Source organism: Oncorhynchus tshawytscha, unplaced genomic scaffold, assembly GCF_018296145.1.
Source record: "Oncorhynchus tshawytscha isolate Ot180627B unplaced genomic scaffold, Otsh_v2.0 Un_contig_1344_pilon_pilon, whole genome shotgun sequence".
Taxonomy (NCBI): Eukaryota; Metazoa; Chordata; class Actinopteri; order Salmoniformes; family Salmonidae; genus Oncorhynchus; species Oncorhynchus tshawytscha.
The window spans coordinates 60,001-72,500 of record NW_024609549.1 but is presented as its reverse complement, the minus strand read 5'-3'; the positions used below and the strand labels follow the sequence as shown (position 1 = coordinate 72,500).

At 48.0% G+C, this 12,500-nt stretch overlaps 1 protein-coding gene across 1 annotated transcript in view; it reads right to left on the bottom strand.

Annotated features, from left to right (window-relative positions):
• Nucleotides 1–12,500, bottom strand: part of LOC121845073 (metallophosphoesterase MPPED2) — a 124,821-nt gene that overhangs the window by 80,171 nt on the left and 32,150 nt on the right. The window lies entirely within an intron of this gene.

Below are 12,500 nucleotides of genomic sequence, written 5' to 3'. Positions count from 1 at the left end.
CAGGACAGGGTATAGGGCAGCAGGAGTATGAGCGAGCAGGGACAGGGTATGGGGTAAGTTGAGCAGCAGGACAGGGTATGGGGTAAATTGAGCAGCAGGACAGGGTATGGGGTTGAGCAGCAGGACAGGGTATGGGGTAAGGACAGGGTTGAGCAGCAGGGACAGGGTATGTTGAGCAGCAGGACAGGGTATGTTGAGCAGCAGGACAGGGTATAGGGTAAGTTGAGCAGCAGGACAGGGTATGGGGTAAGTTGAGCAGCAGGACAGGGTATGTTGAGCAGCAGGACAGGGTATAGGGTAAGTTGAGCAGCAGGACAGGGTATGGTGTAAGTTGAGCAGCAGGACAGGGTATGGGGTAAATTGAGCAGCAGGACAGGGTATGGGGTATGTTGAGCAGACTTAGACTTAGATAAAATCCGGAACGTTCCGTATTTCACTGAAAGAATAAACGTCTTGTTTTCGAGATGATAGTTTCCGAATTCAACCATATTAATGACCTAAGGCTCGTATTTCTGTGTGTTATCATGTTATAATTAAGTCTATGATTTGAAAGAGCAGTCTGACTGAGCGATGGTAGGCAGCAGCAGGCTCGTAAGCATTCATTCAAACAGCACTTTCGTGCGTTTGCCAGCAGCTGTTTATGACATCAAGCCTATCAACTCCCGAGATTAGGCTGGTGTAACCGATGTGAAATGGCTAGCTAGTTAGCGGGGTGCGCGCTAATAGCGTTTCAAACGTCACTCGCTCTGAGACTTGGAGTGGTTGTTTCCCTTGCTCTGCAAGGGTAACACTGCTTCGGGGGTGGCTGTTGTCATTGTGTTCCTGGTTCGAGCCCAGGTAAAAGCGAGGAGAGGGACAGAAGCTATACTGTTACACTGGCAATACTAAAGTGCCCATTAGAACATCCAATAGTCAAAGGTTAATGAAATACAAATGGTATAGAGAGAAATAGTCCTATAATTCCCATAATAACTACAACCTAAAACTTCTTACCTGGGAATATTGAAGACCACCAGGAACCACCAGCTTTCATGTTCTGAGCAAGGAACTTAAACGTTAGCTTTCTTACATGGCACATATTGCACTTTTACTTTCTTCTCCAACACATTGTTTTTTCATTATTTAAACCAAATTGAATATGTTCATTATTTATTTGAGGCTAAATTGATTTTATTGATGTATTATATTAAGTTAAAATAAGTGTTCATTCAGTATTGTTGTAATTGTCATTATTACAAAAATAAATAAATAAATTGTCCGATTAATCGGTATCGGCTTTTTGTGGTCCTCCAATAATCTTCCCCATTGTCCCCTGGGTATTTAAACCTGTGTTTTCTGTCTGTCTTGCATGTTCCAAGTCAACCAGCGTGTTTTTTCCTGTGCTGCCTTTTCTATTCTCTTTTGGTAGTCCTCCCGGTTTTGACCCTTGCCTGTTTTCTGGACTCTGTACCAGCCTGCCTGACCATTCTGCCTGCCCTGACCTCGAGCCTCTCTGCCACTCTGTACCTCCTGGACTCTGAACTGGTTTTGACCCTTGCCTGTTTTCTGGACTCTGTACCCACCTGCCTGACCATTCTGCCTGCCCTGACCTCGAACCTGTCTGCCACTCTGTACCTCCTGGTCTCTGAACTGGTTTTGACCTTTTGCCTGTCCACAACCATTCTCTTGCCTACCCCTTTTGGATTATTAATACACATCAAAGACTCAAACAATCTGCCTCCCGTGTCTGCATCTGGGTCTCGCCTTGTGCCCTTATAACTTGAGACTTGACTTAGGACTTGATTTGGGACTGACTTGACACTTGAGACTTAAGACTTAATTTGAGACTTGACTTGAGACTTGTCGGTCTTGACTTGGGTCTTGACTTGGGACTTACTTGTGACTTACTTGTGACTTGTAAAATAAAGACTTGGTCCCACCTCTGCTGAGTACCACTCTTCATATTTTCAAGCATAGTGGTGGCTGCATCATGTTATGAATATCCTCATCACCGGCAAGGACTAGGTAGTTCTTTGGGGGGATAAAAAGAAACGGAATAGGGCTAAGCACAGACAAAATCCTAGAGGAAAACCTGGCTCGGTCTGCTTTCCAACAGACAGACTGCACCTTTCAGCAGGACAATAACCTAAAACACAAGGACAAAAATACACTGGAGTTTCTTTCCAAGAAGACACTGAATGTTCCTGAGTGGCCTAGTTACAGTTTGGACTTAAATCGGCTTAAATCTATGGCAAGACATGAAAATGGCTGTCTAGCAATGATCAACAACCAACTTGACAGAGCTTGAAGAGTTAAAACAATTATAATGGGCAAATACTGTACAATCCAGGCGTGCAAAGCTCTTAGAGACACAGAATTACTCACATCTGTAATCGCTGCCAAAGGTTATTCTAACACGTATTGACTCAGGGGGTTGAATACTTATTTAATCAAGATACCGTATATTAGTGTTTTATTTTTCATAAATGTTTTTGAAATTATAGAATTTTTCTTCCACTTTAACATTACAGAGTATTTTGTGTAGATAATTGAAAAAATGTATGTGTGTGTGTGTGTGTGAGTTGAGGCTAACCAAATTGGAAAATTCGCGGTAATACTGCAGATCAAATACAGGCACCCTGTGTAACTTCACTTATAAATCTCTGCAAAACAGCAGGATATTTCATGCCTTCTTTATATGCACGCATGTGCAAACGCACACATGAGGCCCTATGGGGGAAGCTTTAACCAGAGGTTGAGGGTTAGAGAGGGTAACAGTAGTATGGGACAGACTGGGTCAGAGAAAGCTCATTCCCTCTATTAAGCTCAAATTATCTGCTCTATCTGCCTAACAGCAATCAATGATCTGCTCTATATGCCTAACAGCAAACAATGATCTGCTCTATCTGCCTAACAGCAATCAATGATCTGCTCTATCAGCCTAACAGCAATAAATGATCTGCTCTATCTGCCTAACAGCAATCAATGATCTACTCTAGAGAAGGGAAGAACAGAGGGAAAACACAGTCCTCTCCAGAGAGAAGGGAAGAACAGAGAGAAGACACAGTCCTCTCCAGAGAGAAGGGAAGAACAGAGGGAAAACACAGTCCTCTCCAGAGAGAAGGGAAGAACAGAGAGAAGACACAGTCCTCTCCAGAGAGAAGGGAAGAACAGAGAGAAGACACAGTCCTCTCCAGAGAGAAGGGAAGAACAGAGAGAAGACACAGTCCTCTCCAGAGAGAAGGGAAGAACAGAGGAAAACACAGTCCTCTCCAGAGAGAAGGGAAGAACAGAGAGAAGACACAGTCCTCTCCAGAGAAGAACAAGGAAGAACAGAACAAGAACAGAGAGAAGACACAGTCCTCTCCAGAGAGAAGGGAAGAACAGAGGAAAAACACAGTCCTCTCCAGAGAGAAGGGAAGAACAGAGAGAAGACACAGAAGACACAGTCCTCTCCAGAGAACAGAAAGACACAGTCCAGAGAGAAGGGACAGAACAGAGAGAAAGGGAAGAACAGAGAGAGAAGAAGAACAGAGTCCTCCTCTCAGAGAGAAGGGAAGAACAGAGGGAAAACACAGTCCTCTCCAGAGAGAAGGGAAGAACAGAGAGAAAACACAGTCCTCTCCAGAGAGAAGGGAAGAACAGAGAGAAAACACAGTCCTCTCCAGAGAGAAGGGAAGAACAGAGGGAAAACACAGTCCTCTCCAGAGAGAAGGGAAGAACAGAGAGAAAACACAGTCCTCTCCAGAGAGAAGGGAAGAACAGAGGGAAAACACAGTCCTCTCCAGAGAGAAGGGAAGAACAGAGGGAAAACACAGTCCTCTCCAGAGAGAAGGGAAGAACAGAGAGAAGGGAAGAACAGAGAGAAGACACAGTCCTCTCCAGAGAGAAGGGAAGAACAGAGAAAGACACAGTCCTCTCCAGAGAGAAGAACAGGAAGAACAGAGGAGAAAACACAGTCCTCTCCAGAGAAAAACAGGAGAAGGGAAGAACAGAGAGAAGAGAGAAGGGAAGAACAGAGGAAAACACAGTCCTCTCCAGAGAGAAGGGAAGAACAGAGAAAACAAGAGAAGGGAAGAACAGAGGAAGAACACAGTCCTCTCCAGAGAGAAGGGAAGAACAGAGAGAAAAACACAGTCCTCTCCAGAGAAGGGAAGAACAGAGGAAAACACAGTCCTCTCCAGAGAGAAGGGAAGAACAGAGGGAAAACACAGTCCTCTCCAGAGAGAAGGGAAGAACAGAGGGAAAACACAGTCACTCTCCAGAGAGAAGGGAAGAACAGAGAGAAGACACAGTCCTCTCCAGAGAGAAGGAAGAAGAACAGAGAGAGAAGGGAAGAACAGAGAGAAAACAGTCCTCTCCAGAGAGAAGGGAAGAACAGAGAGAAGACACAGTCCTCTCCAGAGAGAAGGGAAGAACAGAGAGAAAACACAGTCCTCTCCAGAGAGAAACAGGGAAGAACAGAGAGAAGGGAAGAACAGTCCTCTCCAGAGAGAAGGAAGAACAGAGAAAAGACACAGTCCTCTCCAGAGAGAAGGGAAGAACAGAGGGAAAACACAGTCCTCTCCAGAGAGAAGGGAAGAACAGAGTCCTCTCCAGAGAGAAGGGAAGAACAGAGAGAAAGAACAGAGGAAAACAGTCCTCTCCAGAGAGAAGGGAAGAACAGAGAGAAGAAGAAGGGAAGAACACAGTCCTCTCCAGAGAGGAAGGGAAGAACAGAGGAAAGACACAGTCCTCTCCAGAGAGAAGGGAAGAACAGAGGAAGAACAGTCCTCTCCAGAGAGAGAGAGAACAGAGGAAAACACAGTCCTCTCCAGAGAAAGGGAAGAACAGAGGGAAAACACAGTCCTCTCCAGAGAGAAGGGAAGAACAGAGAGAAGACAGAGGAAGAACAGTCCTCTCCAGAGGGAAGAACAGAGGAAAACACAGTCCTCTCCAGAGAGAAGGGAGAACAGAGGGAAAACACAGTCCTCTCCAGAAAAAAGGGAAGAATAGAAAAACACAGGAAAAGAAGAACAGAGGAAAACACAGTCCTCTCCAGATGAAGGAATGAGAGGAAGCACACAGTCCTCTCCAGAGAGAAGGGAAGAACAGAGGGAAAACACAGTCCTCTCCAGAGAGAGTTCTAAAAACAGAGAGAAAACACAGTCCTCTCCAGAGAGAAGGGAAGAACAGAGGGAAAAACAGTCTCCACAGAGGGAAAACACAGTCCTCTCCAGAGAGAAGGAGAAGAACAGTCTGGCCTTGGAGAGGGAAAAACACTTTCCTCTCCATGTCACAAACATTGTCTCAGAGAGAAGGGAAGAACAGAGGGAAAACACAGTCCTCTCCAGAGAGAAGGGAAGAACAGAGAGAAGACACAGTCCTCTCCAGAGAGAAGGGAAGAACAGAGAGAAGACACAGTCCTCTAGTAAAAAAGGATAGAATAAAAGAAAGGGAAAGAAACAGGGTGAGATGAGGGAATGAGAGGAGCACTGAGGAACACTGAAGAGGGAAAGATTGAAGCAGGGAAAGTGCTGTTTAGTGGAGTTCTAAAATACGCTTGTCCCTACTTACCTCTCTGTGTTTTTCATCCCCTCTGCCCCCTCTCCACCCCTTCTCTTCCACAGTGAGACAGAGAGAATACGTCTGGCCTTGGAGAGGTATTCAACTCTTTATGTCACAAACATTGTCTGCATTGGGAGACATTGAAAACATTCCCAAACATTCATGTCCACAAACTCTGAGTGCTACAGTATATAAACTAGAACACAAAGACCCCTTTCCTGTCTCACATCACTTGTCATTTAACATAAAAATCCTCTCCGCCACTCTCTCCCCTCTCGTCTTTCTAAAGAATCTAACCTACAGAAAAGGGTTTTGTTAGAATCAAAGCTGAGAGCATTACTGTCCTAGGTTCAATATTACACTACAATACAACGTACAGAGTGTATTCCAGAACTACATGAGTATAACTATGTTCGGAACACTGTGACTAAAGCTAATGTAATCCGTTTACAACAGCCACAACATACTAGTAGAGAGATCCACTGTCCTGATTCATCCGTTTACAACAGCCACAACATACTAGTAGAGAGATCCACTGTCCTGATTCATCCGTTTACAACAGCCACAACATACTAGTAGAGAGATCCACTGTCCTGATTCATCCGTTTACAACAGCAACAACATACTAGTAGAGAGATCCACTGTCCTGATTCATCCATTTACAACAGCCACAACATACTAGTAGAGAGATCCACTGTCCTGATTCATCCATTTACAACAGCAACAACATACTAGTAGAGAGATCCACTGTCCTGATTCATCCGTTTACAACAGCCACAACATACTAGTAGAGAGATCCACTGTCCTGATTCATCCATTTACAACAGCAACAACATACTAGTAGAGAGATCCACTGTCCTGATTCATCCGTTTACAACAGCAACAACATACTAGTAGAGAGATCCACTGTCCTGATTCATCCGTTTACAACAGCAACAACATACTAGTAGAGAGATCCACTGTCCTGATTCATCCGTTTACAACAGCCACAACATACTAGTAGAGAGATCCACTGTCCTGATTCATCCGTTTACAACAGCCACAACATACTAGTAGAGAGATCCACTGTCCTGATTCATCCGTTTACAACAGCCACAACATACTAGTAGAGAGATCCACTGTCCTGATTCATCCGTTTACAACAGCAACAACATACTAGTAGAGAGATCCACTGTCCTGATTCATCCGTTTACAACAGCCACAACATACTAGTAGAGAGATCCACTGTCCTGATTCATCCGTTTACAACAGCCACAACATACTAGTAGAGAGATCCACTGTCCTGATTCATCCGTTTACAACAGCCACAACATACTAGTAGAGAGATCCACTGTCCTGATTCATCCGTTTACAACAGCCACAACATACTAGAGAGATCCACTGTCCTGATTCATCCGTTTACAACAGCCACAACATACTAGTAGAGAGATCCACTGTCCTGATTCATCCGTTTACAACAGCCACAACATACTAGTAGAGAGATCCACTGTCCTGATTCATCCGTTTACAACAGCCACAACATACTAGTAGAGAGATCCACTGTCCTGATTCATCCGTTTACAACAGCCACAACATACTAGTAGAGAGATCCACTGTCCTGATTCATCCGTTTAGAGCTGCCCTGCCCTATAAAAAGCACTCACAAAGTTTAAGTTTGCTATTCACAAGAAGCATTGGCTGATGTGAACCATGCCTCGGACAAAAGAGATCTCAGAAGACCTAAGATTAAGAATTGTTGACTTGCATAAAGCTGAAAAGGGTTACAAACGCATCTCTAAAAGCCTTGATGTTCATCAGTCCAGGGTAAGACAAAATGTCTATAAATGGAGAAAGTTCAGCACTGTTGCTACTCTCCCTAAGAGTGGCCATCCTGCAAAGATGACTGCAAGAGCACAGTGCAGAATGCTCAATGAGGTTAAGAAGAATCCTAGAGTGTCAGCTAAAGACTTCCAGAAATGTCAGGAACATGCTAACATCTCTGACGAGTCTACGATACGTAAAACACTAAACAACAATGGTGTTCATGGGGGGACACCACGGAAGAAGCCACTGCTGACACAAAGACAGTCAGTCACCCAGCCAGCCAGCCAGTCAGTCAACCTGCCACTCAGTCACCCAGCCAGTCAGTCACCCAGCCAGTCAGTCAGACAGTCAACCAGCCAGCTACCCAGCCAGCCAGTCAGTCAGCCAGCCAGTCACCCAGCCAGTCAGTCAGCCAGCCAGTGCTCAGTTTAAACTGGATAATGACAGGCGTTGCGCTCCAAATAACACCAAGCCATTTTCCACTTTGGTGTACATCGATTCACTATCATGACCACTGTCCTCTAATATACACACACACACTTGATGTCTGTCTGTGTTGACAGATGGAGGGGCTATACAGAACTCTGTCTCCTCACAAGGCTGTACACACACACACACATACACACACACACATACACACACACACGTACACACGTACACACGTACACACGTGACAGTGCCCAGCATGAGATCTGATGGCTTGCGAAGTCTGTCAGTGTATGTGATAGAGTTTGTGTGTGTCCATTAGGACCCTTTCACCTGGCAGCACAATAGAGGGACAGATTGGCACAGCAGACAGGCTCTGTTGCGCCACTCGCTCTCTGGCCCTCATTGTCACCCCAGTGTCTCGGAATGCATCTCAGGGAGGTGTGGCTCAGAGTGCATCTCAGGGAGGTGTGGCTCGGAGTGTGTCTCAGGGTGGTGTGGCTTGGAGTGCGTCTCAGGGAGGTGTGGCTTGGAGTGTGTCTCAGGGAGGTGTGGCTTGGAGTGTGTCTCAGGGAGGTGTGGCTCGGAGTGTGTCTCAGGGTGGTGTGGCTTGGAGTGCGTCTCAGGGAGGTGTGGCTTGGAGTGTGTCTCAGGGAGGTGTGGCTTGGAGTGTGTCTCAGGGAGGTGTGGCTCGGAGTGTGTCTCAGAGAGGTGTGGCTCGGAGTGTGTCTCAGGGAGGTGTGGCTCGGAGTGTGTCTCAGGGAGGTGTGGCTCGGGAGGTGTGGCTCTCAGGGAGGTGTGGCTCGGAGTGTGTCTCAGGGAGGTGTGGCTCGGGAGGTGTGTGTCTCAGGGAGGTGTGGCTCGGAGTGGCTGTCTCAGGGAGGTGTGGCTCGGAGTGTGTCTCAGGGAGGTGTGGCTCGGAGTGTGTCTCAGGGCTTGGAGTGTGTCTTAGGGAGGTGTGGCTTGGAGTGTGTCTCAGGAGGTGTGGCTCGGAGTGGTCTCAGGGAGGTGTGGCTCGTGTCTCAGGGAGGTGTGGCTCGGAGTGTGTCTCAGGGAGGTGTGGCTCGGAGCGTGTCTCAGGGAGGTGGCTGGCTCTCAGGGAGGTGCTTGTGTCAGGGAGGTGTGGCTCGGAGTGCATCTCAGGGAGGTGTGGCTCTCAGGGAGTGTGTCTCAGGGAGGTGTGGCTCGGAGTGTGTCTCAGGGAGGTGTGGCTCGGAGTGTGTCTCAGGGAGGTGTGGCTGGCTCTCAGGGAGGTGTGGCTGTCTCAGGGAGGTGTGGCTCGGAGTGTGTCTCAGGGAGGTGTGGCTCTCAGGGAGGTGTGGCTCAGAGTGTGTCTCAGGGAGGTGTGGCTCAGGTGTCTCAGGGAGGTGTGGCTCGGAGTGTGTCTCAGGGAGGTGTGGCTCGGAGTGTGTCTCAGGGAGGTGTGGCTCAGGGAGGTGTGAGGTGTGGCTCGGAGGGTGTCTCAGGGAGGTGTGGCTCGGAGTGTGTCTCAGGGAGGTGTGGCTCGGTGCTCTCAGGGAGGTGTGGCTCGTGTGTGTCTCAGGGAGGTGTGGCTCGGAGTGTGTCTCAGGGAGGTGTGGCTCGGAGTGTCTCAGGGAGGTGTGGCTCGGAGTGTGTCTCAGGGAGGTGTGGCTCGGAGTGTGTCTCAGGGAGGTGTGGCTCGGAGGGTGTCTCAGGGAGGTGTGGCTGTGGCTCTCAGGGAGGTGTGGCTCGGAGTGTCTCAGGGAGGTGTGGCTCGGAGTGTGTCTCAGGGAGGTGTGGCTCGGAGTGTGTCTCAGGGAGGTGTGGCTCGGAGTGTGTCTCAGGGAGGTGTGGCTCGGAGGTGTGTCTCAGGGAGGTGTGGCTCGGAGTGTGTCTCAGGGGGTGTCTCAGGGAGGTGTGGCTCAGGTGTCTCAGGGAGGTGTGGCTCGGAGTGTTCTCAGGGAGGTGTGGCTCAGGGAGGTGTGGCTCTCAGGGAGGTGTGGCTCGGAGTGTGTCTCAGGGAGGTGTGGCTCGGGAGGTGTGGCTGTCAGGGAGGTGTGGCTCGGAGTGCATCTCAGGGAGGTGTGGCTCGGAGGGAGGTGGGAGGTGGGCTCGGAGTGTGTCTCAGGGAGGTGTGGCTCGGAGTGCATCTCAGGGAGGTGTGGCTCAGGGAGGTGTGGAGTGTGTGGCTCGGAGGGTGTCTCTCAGGGAGGTGTGGCTCGGAGTGCATCTCAGGGAGGTGTGGCTCGGAGTGTGTCTCAGGGAGGTGTGGCTCGGAGTGTGTCTCAGGGAGGTGTGGCTCAGGCTCAGGGAGGTGTGGCTCGGAGTGTCTCAGGGAGGTGTGGCTCGGAGTGTGTCTCAGGGAGGTGTGGCTCGGAGTGTGTCTCAGGGAGGTGTGGCTCGGCTCAGGGAGGTGTGGCTCGTGTCTCAGGGAGGTGTGGCTCGGAGTGTGTCTCAGGGAGGTGTGGCTCGGAGTGTGTCTCAGGGAGGTGTGGCTCGGAGTGTGTCTCAGGGAGGTGGCTCGGCTCTCAGGGAGGTGTGGCTCGGAGTGTCTCAGGGAGGTGTGGCTCTCAGGGAGGGTGTCTCAGGGAGGTGTGGCTCGGAGTGTGTCTCAGGGAGGTGTGGCTCGGAGTGTCTCAGGGAGGTGTCTCAGGGAGGGAGGTGTGGCTCGGAGTGTGTCTCAGGGAGGTGTGGCTCGGAGTGTGTCTCAGGGAGGTGTGGCTCGGAGTGTGTCTCAGGGAGGTGTGGCTCGGAGTGTGTCTCAGGGAGCTGTGTGCAGATCATGCGTGTGTGAATGTTAATTTATCTTTTCATATCAGAATTGTATGCTAAAATGTACATTACCGGTCAAGTTTTAGAACACCTACTCATTCAAGGGGTTTTCTTTATTTTTACTATTTTCTACATTGTAGAATATTAGTGAAGACATCAAAACTAAGAAATAACACATATGGAATCATGTAGTAACCAAAAAAGTGTTAAACCTATCAAAATATATTTAATATTTGAGATCCTTCAAATAGCCATCCTTTACCTTGATGACAGCTTTGCACACTCTTGGCATTCTCTCAACCAGTCACCTGGAATGCATTTCTATTAACAGGTGTGCCTTTTTAAAAGTTAATTTGTCAAATTTATTTCCTTCTTAATGCGTTTTTGCCAATCAGTTGTGTTGTGACAAGGTAAGGGGGGGTATACAGAAGATAGTCCTATTTGGTAAAAGACCAAGTCCATACTTTGGCAAGAACAGCTCAAATAAGCAAAGAGAAACGACAGTTCATCATTACTTTAAGACATGAACGTCAGTCAATACGGAACATTTCCAGAACTTTGAAAGTTTCTTCAACTGCAGTCGCAAAAACCATCAAGTGCTGTGATGAAACTGGCTCTCATGAAACTGGCTCTGATGAAACTGGCTCTGATGAAACTGGCTCTCATGAAACTGGCTCTGATGAAACTGGCTCTCATGAAACTGGCTCTGATGAAACTGGCTCTCATGAAACTGGCTCCCATGAAACTGGCTCTCATGAAACTGGCTCTCATGAGGACAGCCACAGGAAAGGAAGACCCAGAGTGACCTCTGCTGCAGAGGATACGTTCATTAGAGTTACCAGCCACAGAAATTGCAGCCCAAATAAATGCTTCACTAAGTTCAAGTAACAGACACATCTCAACATCAACTGTTCAGAGGAGACTGTGTGAATCAGGCCTTCATGGTCGAATTGCTGCAAAGAAACTACAACTAAAAGACACAAATAAGAAGAAGAGACTTGCTTGGGCCAAGAAACACGAGTAATGGACATTAGACCGGTGGAAATATATCCTTTGGTCTGGAGTCCAAATAGGAGATTTTTGGTTCCAACCGCTGTGTCTTTGTGAGACGCGGTGAGGGTGAACGGATGATCTCTGCATGTGTATTTCCCACCGTAAAGCATGGAGGAGGAGGTGTTATGGTGTGGGTGAACGGATGATCTCTGCATGTGTATTTCCCACCGTAAAGCATGGAGGAGGAGGTGTTATGGTGTGGGTGAACGGATGATCTCTGCAAGTGTATTTCCCACTGTAAAGCATGGAGGAGGAGGTGTTATGGTGTGGGTGAACGGATGATCTCTGCATGTGTATTTCCCACCGTAAAGCATGGAGGAGGAGGTGTTATGGTGTGAAGGTGCTTTGCTGGTGACACTGTCTGTGATTTACAGTGGTTGTACAAAGAATTGAAGGAACTGTGATTTACAGTGGTTGTACAAAGAATTGAAGGAAGGGGTGCCAACAATTGTGGCACACATATATTTGAGAAAAATATTTGTTTTATATTTAGAATTTATTTTTTCTTTCAATTATTTTACTTTAATTAAAAGCCTGTTCTGCTCATATTTACCAAGGGTGCCAATATTAGTGGAGGGCACTGTACAGTATTTAGATTTCAAGGCACATGTAACCAGCATGGGTACCACAGCATTCTGCAGCGATACACCATCCCATCTGGTTTGGGCTTAGTGGGACTGTCATTTGTTTATCAACAGGACAATGACCCAATACACCTCCAGGCTGTGGAAGGGCTATTTGACCAAGAAGGGGAGTGATGGAGTGCTGCATCTGATGACCTGGCCTCCACAATCACTCAACCTCAACCCAATTGAGATGGTTTGGGATTGTCACGACTCCTACCGAAGGTGGCCCCCCTTCCCGTTCGGGTGGCGCTCGGCGGTCGTGGTCACCGGCCTACTAGCTGCCACTGATTCTTTCCTCCCCCTCCTTGTCTGTTTATTGGTTACACCTGTTGT